Source organism: Schistocerca piceifrons, unplaced genomic scaffold (genome assembly GCF_021461385.2).
Source record: "Schistocerca piceifrons isolate TAMUIC-IGC-003096 unplaced genomic scaffold, iqSchPice1.1 HiC_scaffold_1260, whole genome shotgun sequence".
Lineage (NCBI taxonomy): Eukaryota > Metazoa > Arthropoda > Insecta > Orthoptera > Acrididae > Schistocerca > Schistocerca piceifrons.
In genome coordinates this window covers 19,034-31,350 of record NW_025727081.1, presented here as the reverse complement: position 1 = coordinate 31,350, position 12,317 = coordinate 19,034, and the positions used below count along the sequence as shown (strand labels likewise).

Genomic DNA, 12,317 nt, shown 5'->3' with positions numbered 1-12,317 from the left:
CGCGGCACAGGTAGTATCTCCTCGTCTCCTGCCTCGTTCCAGCTAAGTGGATTGATTTCACTTCATCGTGTGTCGACTTGGCCCGACTTTGCTCGACTGCCGCTCGCTGCCGCTCGGCGGTGGGGCCGATATGACAGGAGAAGTACGACAATCGGCTGCGAGAAATAAGGTAATCAAGAGTACTTTTCCTTTTCAATACGAAAAGCTAAACTTTCATTTACAAATTTCGGAAATCTCACTGCTTCGCCACAGTCTTATCTACACATTTGAGAAATTATCTGTTGATTCGTACGGTTCTGTTATTGCCAAAGTCGTTCTTGCACTTTCCTTGCGCTCTTTTTGCAAACAGCCTAGTTAAATTTTGGATCATATGTTCGTTAATGTAATTTAAATTGCTTAGGGAGGCATCATAGCACGTCAACACTGTAGCACAAGAGGAGGAGGGGGGGGGGGGGGTTGAAATGAAAGGGTCCAATAGCACGCACAGTTCCCGGACGATCACCCATCCACTCACTAACCACGCAAACGTCTGCTTAACTTCATTAATCGAAAGTGAGCTGGCCGTTGGCAACCCCTTAGCGAAACGTTCAGACTTCTAGCTGGATGTGCACATCATTTAGAATCTGCCTGGCAGAGTCTCGCAGGAGACAGCATTTCCTATTAGGGGAGAAAATGGAATGGCCCGTGGAGGGATGGAACCCATGACCTACGCGTTACTAGCACGACGCTATAGCCCACTGAGCTAACGGGCAATGCAACACTGTCGCATCAGCAGTCCAAAACCGCAAAACCGTCTCCTCTCCCTTCAAAACGGCCCCGCCATTAACGTGAGGATGTATCTCTTTTTCTTGACTTTCTCTCACCTTATACCTGGAACCCAGAGCAGCAGCTCCACGAAGACGAAAAACGGCCGTGAGAAGTTTTCTCATCTCAGCCCCGAAAATTCACGTTCAGGTACCGGGAATCGAACCCGGGCCTCCTGGGTGAAAGCCAGGTATCCTAGCCACTAAACCATACCGGACATACCTCAACGATCCACTACGTGTGTATGCGTCCAGAAATACTTCTCCTCCACGCAACTTTAGGGCCGAATCTGGCGCCAACGCTGAACTCTGTCCGCCACCACGATCCCGCTTACTCACTCCCAAAGCGCGCAAGTCATACTAGGCAAACATCGCTTTCAGTCTCGAGTGCAACTAGCAAAACTGTAATTAGTAATAACTGGAAACAAACACACGTTGACGCAAAGTAGCCTAGGTGGTAATAAACGGCAAATACGGCCTTACCTCGCAAAAGCTATGCTGTGCCTTTCACCGTCGTGGAGAGAAAATGAGATGGCTGAGTTGAGGATAGAACGTACGCCCTTAAGATAATGACACGCGCAGCCCACTGCGCCACCGAGGCATACAGGAATACTCGCCACCGCAGCCTCACTAAGAAGTTCTAATTTCAGAATTGTTTTCCCACCATGCCGTGCATGAAATGGTCGATTTCTCGGCGGATGGAAACAAACACACGTTGACGCAAAGTAGCCTAGGTGGTAATAAACGGCAAATACGGCCTTACCTCGCAAAAGCTATGCTGTGCCTTTCACCGTCGTGGAGAGAAAATGAGATGGCTGAGTTGAGGATAGAACGTACGCCCTTAAGATAATGACACGCGCAGCCCACTGCGCCACCGAGGCATACAGGAATACTCGCCACCGCAGCCTCACTAAGAAGTTCTAATTTCAGAATTGTTTTCCCACCATGCCGTGCATGAAATGGTCGATTTCTCGGCGGAAGTCAATGCTGCGTCTAGTTACAGTGCATCGCCCTGGAAGCACGTGGCACCGCGTTCCGATGTGCTGGAGGGCAGAGGGCCTGCAGCAGGGTCGCTTGAGCCTCTGGTGGCAGCAGGGGCGGCAACGCACCGCGACACAGGAAGAATGCAGCGCAATGCGGTGGTGGTGTAACGGTCAGCATGGTTTCTTCCCAAGCAGTTAATCCGGGTTCGATTCCTGGCGACCGCAGGAGGATTTGTCATTTTTGCGTAGCGCAATAGTATGTGTTCAAGACCATTCGATCCTCGAAATTGCCACGTGTCGCGGCACAGGTAGTATCTCCTCGTCTCCTGCCTCGTTCCAGCTAAGTGGATTGATTTCACTTCATCGTGTGTCGACTTGGCCCGACTTTGCTCGACTGCCGCTCGCTGCCGCTCGGCGGTGGGGCCGATATGACAGGAGAAGTACGACAATCGGCTGCGAGAAATAAGGTAATCAAGAGTACTTTTCCTTTTCAATACGAAAAGCTAAACTTTCATTTACAAATTTCGGAAATCTCACTGCTTCGCCACAGTCTTATCTACACATTTGAGAAATTATCTGTTGATTCGTACGGTTCTGTTATTGCCAAAGTCGTTCTTGCACTTTCCTTGCGCTCTTTTTGCAAACAGCCTAGTTAAATTTTGGATCATATGTTCGTTAATGTAATTTAAATTGCTTAGGGAGGCATCATAGCACGTCAACACTGTAGCACAAGAGGAGGAGGGGGGGGGGGGGTTGAAATGAAAGGGTCCAATAGCACGCACAGTTCCCGGACGATCACCCATCCACTCACTAACCACGCAAACGTCTGCTTAACTTCATTAATCGAAAGTGAGCTGGCCGTTGGCAACCCCTTAGCGAAACGTTCAGACTTCTAGCTGGATGTGCACATCATTTAGAATCTGCCTGGCAGAGTCTCGCAGGAGACAGCATTTCCTATTAGGGGAGAAAATGGAATGGCCCGTGGAGGGATGGAACCCATGACCTACGCGTTACTAGCACGACGCTATAGCCCACTGAGCTAACGGGCAATGCAACACTGTCGCATCAGCAGTCCAAAACCGCAAACCGTCTCCTCTCCCTTCAAAACGGCCCCGCCATTAACGTGAGGATGTATCTCTTTTTCTTGACTTTCTCTCACCTTATACCTGGAACCCAGAGCAGCAGCTCCACGAAGACGAAAAACGGCCGTGAGAAGTTTTCTCATCTCAGCCCCGAAAATTCACGTTCAGGTACCGGGAATCGAACCCGGGCCTCCTGGGTGAAAGCCAGGTATCCTAGCCACTAAACCATACCGGACATACCTCAACGATCCACTACGTGTGTATGCGTCCAGAAATACTTCTCCTCCACGCAACTTTAGGGCCGAATCTGGCGCCAACGCTGAACTCTGTCCGCCACCACGATCCCGCTTACTCACTCCAAAGCGCGCAAGTCATACTAGGCAAACATCGCTTTCAGTCTCGAGTGCAACTAGCAAAACTGTAATTAGTAATAACTGGAAACAAACACACGTTGACGCAAAGTAGCCTAGGTGGTAATAAACGGCAAATACGGCCTTACCTCGCAAAAGCTATGCTGTGCCTTTCACCGTCGTGGAGAGAAAATGAGATGGCTGAGTTGAGGATAGAACGTACGCCCTTAAGATAATGACACGCGCAGCCCACTGCGCCACCGAGGCATACAGGAATACTCGCCACCGCAGCCTCACTAAGAAGTTCTAATTTCAGAATTGTTTTCCCACCATGCCGTGCATGAAATGGTCGATTTCTCGGCGGATGGAAACAAACACACGTTGACGCAAAGTAGCCTAGGTGGTAATAAACGGCAAATACGGCCTTACCTCGCAAAAGCTATGCTGTGCCTTTCACCGTCGTGGAGAGAAAATGAGATGGCTGAGTTGAGGATAGAACGTACGCCCTTAAGATAATGACACGCGCAGCCCACTGCGCCACCGAGGCATACAGGAATACTCGCCACCGCAGCCTCACTAAGAAGTTCTAATTTCAGAATTGTTTTCCCACCATGCCGTGCATGAAATGGTCGATTTCTCGGCGGAAGTCAATGCTGCGTCTAGTTACAGTGCATCGCCCTGGAAGCACGTGGCACCGCGTTCCGATGTGCTGGAGGGCAGAGGGCCTGCAGCAGGGTCGCTTGAGCCTCTGGTGGCAGCAGGGGCGGCAACGCACCGCGACACAGGAAGAATGCAGCGCAATGCGGTGGTGGTGTAACGGTCAGCATGGTTTCTTCCCAAGCAGTTAATCCGGGTTCGATTCTGGCGACCGCAGGAGGATTTGTCATTTTTGCGTAGCGCAATAGTATGTGTTCAAGACCATTCGATCCTCGAAATTGCCACGTGTCGCGGCACAGGTAGTATCTCCTCGTCTCCTGCCTCGTTCCAGCTAAGTGGATTGATTTCACTTCATCGTGTGTCGACTTGGCCCGACTTTGCTCGACTGCCGCTCGCTGCCGCTCGGCGGTGGGGCCGATATGACAGGAGAAGTACGACAATCGGCTGCGAGAAATAAGGTAATCAAGAGTACTTTTCCTTTTCAATACGAAAAGCTAAACTTTCATTTACAAATTTCGGAAATCTCACTGCTTCGCCACAGTCTTATCTACACATTTGAGAAATTATCTGTTGATTCGTACGGTTCTGTTATTGCCAAAGTCGTTCTTGCACTTTCCTTGCGCTCTTTTTGCAAACAGCCTAGTTAAATTTTGGATCATATGTTCGTTAATGTAATTTAAATTGCTTAGGGAGGCATCATAGCACGTCAACACTGTAGCACAAGAGGAGGAGGGGGGGGGGGGGTTGAAATGAAAGGGTCCAATAGCACGCACAGTTCCCGGACGATCACCCATCCACTCACTAACCACGCAAACGTCTGCTTAACTTCATTAATCGAAAGTGAGCTGGCCGTTGGCAACCCCTTAGCGAAACGTTCAGACTTCTAGCTGGATGTGCACATCATTTAGAATCTGCCTGGCAGAGTCTCGCAGGAGACAGCATTTCCTATTAGGGGAGAAAATGGAATGGCCCGTGGAGGGATGGAACCCATGACCTACGCGTTACTAGCACGACGCTATAGCCCACTGAGCTAACGGGCAATGCAACACTGTCGCATCAGCAGTCCAAAACCGCAAAACCGTCTCCTCTCCCTTCAAAACGGCCCCGCCATTAACGTGAGGATGTATCTCTTTTTCTTGACTTTCTCTCACCTTATACCTGGAACCCAGAGCAGCAGCTCCACGAAGACGAAAACGGCCGTGAGAAGTTTTCTCATCTCAGCCCCGAAAATTCACGTTCAGGTACCGGGAATCGAACCCGGGCCTCCTGGGTGAAAGCCAGGTATCCTAGCCACTAAACCATACCGGACATACCTCAACGATCCACTACGTGTGTATGCGTCCAGAAATACTTCTCCTCCACGCAACTTTAGGGCCGAATCTGGCGCCAACGCTGAACTCTGTCCGCCACCACGATCCCGCTTACTCACTCCCAAAGCGCGCAAGTCATACTAGGCAAACATCGCTTTCAGTCTCGAGTGCAACTAGCAAAACTGTAATTAGTAATAACTGGAAACAAACACACGTTGACGCAAAGTAGCCTAGGTGGTAATAAACGGCAAATACGGCCTTACCTCGCAAAAGCTATGCTGTGCCTTTCACCGTCGTGGAGAGAAAATGAGATGGCTGAGTTGAGGATAGAACGTACGCCCTTAAGATAATGACACGCGCAGCCCACTGCGCCACCGAGGCATACAGGAATACTCGCCACCGCAGCCTCACTAAGAAGTTCTAATTTCAGAATTGTTTTCCCACCATGCCGTGCATGAAATGGTCGATTTCTCGGCGGATGGAAACAAACACACGTTGACGCAAAGTAGCCTAGGTGGTAATAAACGGCAAATACGGCCTTACCTCGCAAAAGCTATGCTGTGCCTTTCACCGTCGTGGAGAGAAAATGAGATGGCTGAGTTGAGGATAGAACGTACGCCCTTAAGATAATGACACGCGCAGCCCACTGCGCCACCGAGGCATACAGGAATACTCGCCACCGCAGCCTCACTAAGAAGTTCTAATTTCAGAATTGTTTTCCCACCATGCCGTGCATGAAATGGTCGATTTCTCGGCGGAAGTCAATGCTGCGTCTAGTTACAGTGCATCGCCCTGGAAGCACGTGGCACCGCGTTCCGATGTGCTGGAGGGCAGAGGGCCTGCAGCAGGGTCGCTTGAGCCTCTGGTGGCAGCAGGGGCGGCAACGCACCGCGACACAGGAAGAATGCAGCGCAATGCGGTGGTGGTGTAACGGTCAGCATGGTTTCTTCCAAGCAGTTAATCCGGGTTCGATTCCTGGCGACCGCAGGAGGATTTGTCATTTTTGCGTAGCGCAATAGTATGTGTTCAAGACCATTCGATCCTCGAAATTGCCACGTGTCGCGGCACAGGTAGTATCTCCTCGTCTCCTGCCTCGTTCCAGCTAAGTGGATTGATTTCACTTCATCGTGTGTCGACTTGGCCCGACTTTGCTCGACTGCCGCTCGCTGCCGCTCGGCGGTGGGGCCGATATGACAGGAGAAGTACGACAATCGGCTGCGAGAAATAAGGTAATCAAGAGTACTTTTCCTTTTCAATACGAAAAGCTAAACTTTCATTTACAAATTTCGGAAATCTCACTGCTTCGCCACAGTCTTATCTACACATTTGAGAAATTATCTGTTGATTCGTACGGTTCTGTTATTGCCAAAGTCGTTCTTGCACTTTCCTTGCGCTCTTTTTGCAACAGCCTAGTTAAATTTTGGATCATATGTTCGTTAATGTAATTTAAATTGCTTAGGGAGGCATCATAGCACGTCAACACTGTAGCACAAGAGGAGGAGGGGGGGGGGGGGTTGAAATGAAAGGGTCCAATAGCACGCACAGTTCCCGGACGATCACCCATCCACTCACTAACCACGCAAACGTCTGCTTAACTTCATTAATCGAAAGTGAGCTGGCCGTTGGCAACCCCTTAGCGAAACGTTCAGACTTCTAGCTGGATGTGCACATCATTTAGAATCTGCCTGGCAGAGTCTCGCAGGAGACAGCATTTCCTATTAGGGGAGAAAATGGAATGGCCCGTGGAGGGATGGAACCCATGACCTACGCGTTACTAGCACGACGCTATAGCCCACTGAGCTAACGGGCAATGCAACACTGTCGCATCAGCAGTCCAAAACCGCAAAACCGTCTCCTCTCCCTTCAAAACGGCCCCGCCATTAACGTGAGGATGTATCTCTTTTTCTTGACTTTCTCTCACCTTATACCTGGAACCCAGAGCAGCAGCTCCACGAAGACGAAAAACGGCCGTGAGAAGTTTTCTCATCTCAGCCCCGAAAATTCACGTTCAGGTACCGGGAATCGAACCGGGCCTCCTGGGTGAAAGCCAGGTATCCTAGCCACTAAACCATACCGGACATACCTCAACGATCCACTACGTGTGTATGCGTCCAGAAATACTTCTCCTCCACGCAACTTTAGGGCCGAATCTGGCGCCAACGCTGAACTCTGTCCGCCACCACGATCCCGCTTACTCACTCCCAAAGCGCGCAAGTCATACTAGGCAAACATCGCTTTCAGTCTCGAGTGCAACTAGCAAAACTGTAATTAGTAATAACTGGAAACAAACACACGTTGACGCAAAGTAGCCTAGGTGGTAATAAACGGCAAATACGGCCTTACCTCGCAAAAGCTATGCTGTGCCTTTCACCGTCGTGGAGAGAAAATGAGATGGCTGAGTTGAGGATAGAACGTACGCCCTTAAGATAATGACACGCGCAGCCCACTGCGCCACCGAGGCATACAGGAATACTCGCCACCGCAGCCTCACTAAGAAGTTCTAATTTCAGAATTGTTTTCCCACCATGCCGTGCATGAAATGGTCGATTTCTCGGCGGATGGAAACAAACACACGTTGACGCAAAGTAGCCTAGGTGGTAATAAACGGCAAATACGGCCTTACCTCGCAAAAAGCTATGCTGTGCCTTTCACCGTCGTGGAGAGAAAATGAGATGGCTGAGTTGAGGATAGAACGTACGCCCTTAAGATAATGACACGCGCAGCCCACTGCGCCACCGAGGCATACAGGAATACTCGCCACCGCAGCCTCACTAAGAAGTTCTAATTTCAGAATTGTTTTCCCACCATGCCGTGCATGAAATGGTCGATTTCTCGGCGGAAGTCAATGCTGCGTCTAGTTACAGTGCATCGCCCTGGAAGCACGTGGCACCGCGTTCCGATGTGCTGGAGGGCAGAGGGCCTGCAGCAGGGTCGCTTGAGCCTCTGGTGGCAGCAGGGGCGGCAACGCACCGCGACACAGGAAGAATGCAGCGCAATGCGGTGGTGGTGTAACGGTCAGCATGGTTTCTTCCCAAGCAGTTAATCCGGGTTCGATTCCTGGCGACCGCAGGAGGATTTGTCATTTTTGCGTAGCGCAATAGTATGTGTTCAAGACCATTCGATCCTCGAAATTGCCACGTGTCGCGGCACAGGTAGTATCTCCTCGTCTCCTGCCTCGTTCCAGCTAAGTGGATTGATTTCACTTCATCGTGTGTCGACTTGGCCCGACCTTTGCTCGACTGCCGCTCGCTGCCGCTCGGCGGTGGGGCCGATATGACAGGAGAAGTACGACAATCGGCTGCGAGAAATAAGGTAATCAAGAGTACTTTTCCTTTTCAATACGAAAAGCTAAACTTTCATTACAAATTTCGGAAATCTCACTGCTTCGCCACAGTCTTATCTACACATTTGAGAAATTATCTGTTGATTCGTACGGTTCTGTTATTGCCAAAGTCGTTCTTGCACTTTCCTTGCGCTCTTTTTGCAAACAGCCTAGTTAAATTTTGGATCATATGTTCGTTAATGTAATTTAAATTGCTTAGGGAGGCATCATAGCACGTCAACACTGTAGCACAAGAGGAGGAGGGGGGGGGGGGGTTGAAATGAAAGGGTCCAATAGCACGCACAGTTCCCGGACGATCACCCATCCACTCACTAACCACGCAAACGTCTGCTTAACTTCATTAATCGAAAGTGAGCTGGCCGTTGGCAACCCCTTAGCGAAACGTTCAGACTTCTAGCTGGATGTGCACATCATTTAGAATCTGCCTGGCAGAGTCTCGCAGGAGACAGCATTTCCTATTAGGGGAGAAAATGGAATGGCCCGTGGAGGGATGGAACCCATGACCTACGCGTTACTAGCACGACGCTATAGCCCACTGAGCTAACGGGCAATGCAACACTGTCGCATCAGCAGTCCAAAACCGCAAAACCGTCTCCTCTCCCTTCAAAACGGCCCCGCCATTAACGTGAGGATGTATCTCTTTTTCTTGACTTTCTCTCACCTTATACCTGGAACCCAGAGCAGCAGCTCCACGAAGACGAAAAACGGCCGTGAGAAGTTTTCTCATCTCAGCCCCGAAAATTCACGTTCAGGTACCGGGAATCGAACCCGGGCCTCCTGGGTGAAAGCCAGGTATCCTAGCCACTAAACCATACCGGACATACCTCAACGATCCACTACGTGTGTATGCGTCCAGAAATACTTCTCCTCCACGCAACTTTAGGGCCGAATCTGGCGCCAACGCTGAACTCTGTCCGCCACCACGATCCCGCTTACTCACTCCCAAAGCGCGCAAGTCATACTAGGCAAACATCGCTTTCAGTCTCGAGTGCAACTAGCAAAACTGTAATTAGTAATAACTGGAAACAAACACACGTTGACGCAAAGTAGCCTAGGTGGTAATAAACGGCAAATACGGCCTTACCTCGCAAAAGCTATGCTGTGCCTTTCACCGTCGTGGAGAGAAAATGAGATGGCTGAGTTGAGGATAGAACGTACGCCCTTAAGATAATGACACGCGCAGCCCACTGCGCCACCGAGGCATACAGGAATACTCGCCACCGCAGCCTCACTAAGAAGTTCTAATTTCAGAATTGTTTTCCCACCATGCCGTGCATGAAATGGTCGATTTCTCGGCGGATGGAAACAAACACACGTTGACGCAAAGTAGCCTAGGTGGTAATAAACGGCAAATACGGCCTTACCTCGCAAAAGCTATGCTGTGCCTTTCACCGTCGTGGAGAGAAAATGAGATGGCTGAGTTGAGGATAGAACGTACGCCCTTAAGATAATGACACGCGCAGCCCACTGCGCCACCGAGGCATACAGGAATACTCGCCACCGCAGCCTCACTAAGAAGTTCTAATTTCAGAATTGTTTTCCCACCATGCCGTGCATGAAATGGTCGATTTCTCGGCGGAAGTCAATGCTGCGTCTAGTTACAGTGCATCGCCCTGGAAGCACGTGGCACCGCGTTCCGATGTGCTGGAGGGCAGAGGGCCTGCAGCAGGGTCGCTTGAGCCTCTGGTGGCAGCAGGGGCGGCAACGCACCGCGACACAGGAAGAATGCAGCGCAATGCGGTGGTGGTGTAACGGTCAGCATGGTTTCTTCCCAAGCAGTTAATCCGGGTTCGATTCCTGGCGACCGCAGGAGGATTTGTCATTTTTGCGTAGCGCAATAGTATGTGTTCAAGACCATTCGATCCTCGAAATTGCCACGTGTCGCGGCACAGGTAGTATCTCCTCGTCTCCTGCCTCGTTCCAGCTAAGTGGATTGATTTCACTTCATCGTGTGTCGACTTGGCCCGACTTTGCTCGACTGCCGCTCGCTGCCGCTCGGCGGTGGGGCCGATATGACAGGAGAAGTACGACAATCGGCTGCGAGAAATAAGGTAATCAAGAGTACTTTTCCTTTTCAATACGAAAAGCTAAACTTTCATTTACAAATTTCGGAAATCTCACTGCTTCGCCACAGTCTTATCTACACATTTGAGAAATTATCTGTTGATTCGTACGGTTCTGTTATTGCCAAAGTCGTTCTTGCACTTTCCTTGCGCTCTTTTTGCAAACAGCCTAGTTAAATTTTGGATCATATGTTCGTTAATGTAATTTAAATTGCTTAGGGAGGCATCATAGCACGTCAACACTGTAGCACAAGAGGAGGAGGGGGGGGGGGGGGTTGAAATGAAAGGGTCCAATAGCACGCACAGTTCCCGGACGATCACCCATCCACTCACTAACCACGCAAACGTCTGCTTAACTTCATTAATCGAAAGTGAGCTGGCCGTTGGCAACCCCTTAGCGAAACGTTCAGACTTCTAGCTGGATGTGCACATCATTTAGAATCTGCCTGGCAGAGTCTCGCAGGAGACAGCATTTCCTATTAGGGGAGAAAATGGAATGGCCCGTGGAGGGATGGAACCCATGACCTACGCGTTACTAGCACGACGCTATAGCCCACTGAGCTAACGGGCAATGCAACACTGTCGCATCAGCAGTCCAAAACCGCAAAACCGTCTCCTCTCCCTTCAAAACGGCCCCGCCATTAACGTGAGGATGTATCTCTTTTTCTTGACTTTCTCTCACCTTATACCTGGAACCCAGAGCAGCAGCTCCACGAAGACGAAAAACGGCCGTGAGAAGTTTTCTCATCTCAGCCCCGAAAATTCACGTTCAGGTACCGGGAATCGAACCCGGGCCTCCTGGGTGAAAGCCAGGTATCCTAGCCACTAAACCATACCGGACATACCTCAACGATCCACTACGTGTGTATGCGTCCAGAAATACTTCTCCTCCACGCAACTTTAGGGCCGAATCTGGCGCCAACGCTGAACTCTGTCCGCCACCACGATCCCGCTTACTCACTCCCAAAGCGCGCAAGTCATACTAGGCAAACATCGCTTTCAGTCTCGAGTGCAACTAGCAAAACTGTAATTAGTAATAACTGGAAACAAACACACGTTGACGCAAAGTAGCCTAGGTGGTAATAAACGGCAAATACGGCCTTACCTCGCAAAAGCTATGCTGTGCCTTTCACCGTCGTGGAGAGAAAATGAGATGGCTGAGTTGAGGATAGAACGTACGCCCTTAAGATAATGACACGCGCAGCCCACTGCGCCACCGAGGCATACAGGAATACTCGCCACCGCAGCCTCACTAAGAAGTTCTAATTTCAGAATTGTTTTCCCACCATGCCGTGCATGAAATGGTCGATTTCTCGGCGGATGGAAACAAACACACGTTGACGCAAAGTAGCCTAGGTGGTAATAAACGGCAAATACGGCCTTACCTCGCAAAAGCTATGCTGTGCCTTTCACCGTCGTGGAGAGAAAATGAGATGGCTGAGTTGAGGATAGAACGTACGCCCTTAAGATAATGACACGCGCAGCCCACTGCGCCACCGAGGCATACAGGAATACTCGCCACCGCAGCCTCACTAAGAAGTTCTAATTTCAGAATTGTTTTCCCACCATGCCGTGCATGAAATGGTCGATTTCTCGGCGGAAGTCAATGCTGCGTCTAGTTACAGTGCATCGCCCTGGAAGCACGTGGCACCGCGTTCCGATGTGCTGGAGGGCAGAGGGCCTGCAGCAGGGTCGCTTGAGCCTCTGGTGGCAGCAGGGGCGGCAA

The 12,317-nt window shown here is 50.4% G+C and overlaps 5 non-coding genes across 5 annotated transcripts; all 5 read right to left on the bottom strand.

The window, feature by feature from the left end:
• Positions 1 to 949: 949 nt before the first annotated feature.
• Trnae-uuc lies at positions 950 to 1,021 on the bottom strand. The gene has a single exon. It is a non-coding gene; the product is annotated as a tRNA-Glu (tRNA).
• A 2,010-nt stretch (positions 1,022 to 3,031) lies between these two features.
• On the bottom strand, positions 3,032 to 3,103 carry Trnae-uuc. Its single transcript has one exon. It is a non-coding gene; the product is annotated as a tRNA-Glu (tRNA).
• A 2,008-nt stretch (positions 3,104 to 5,111) lies between these two features.
• Trnae-uuc lies at positions 5,112 to 5,183 on the bottom strand. Its single transcript has one exon. It is a non-coding gene; the product is annotated as a tRNA-Glu (tRNA).
• Positions 5,184 to 9,275: 4,092 nt separating this feature from the next.
• Positions 9,276 to 9,347, bottom strand: Trnae-uuc. Its single transcript has one exon. It is a non-coding gene; the product is annotated as a tRNA-Glu (tRNA).
• Positions 9,348 to 11,359: 2,012 nt separating this feature from the next.
• On the bottom strand, positions 11,360 to 11,431 carry Trnae-uuc. Its single transcript has one exon. It is a non-coding gene; the product is annotated as a tRNA-Glu (tRNA).
• Positions 11,432 to 12,317: the final 886 nt, after the last annotated feature.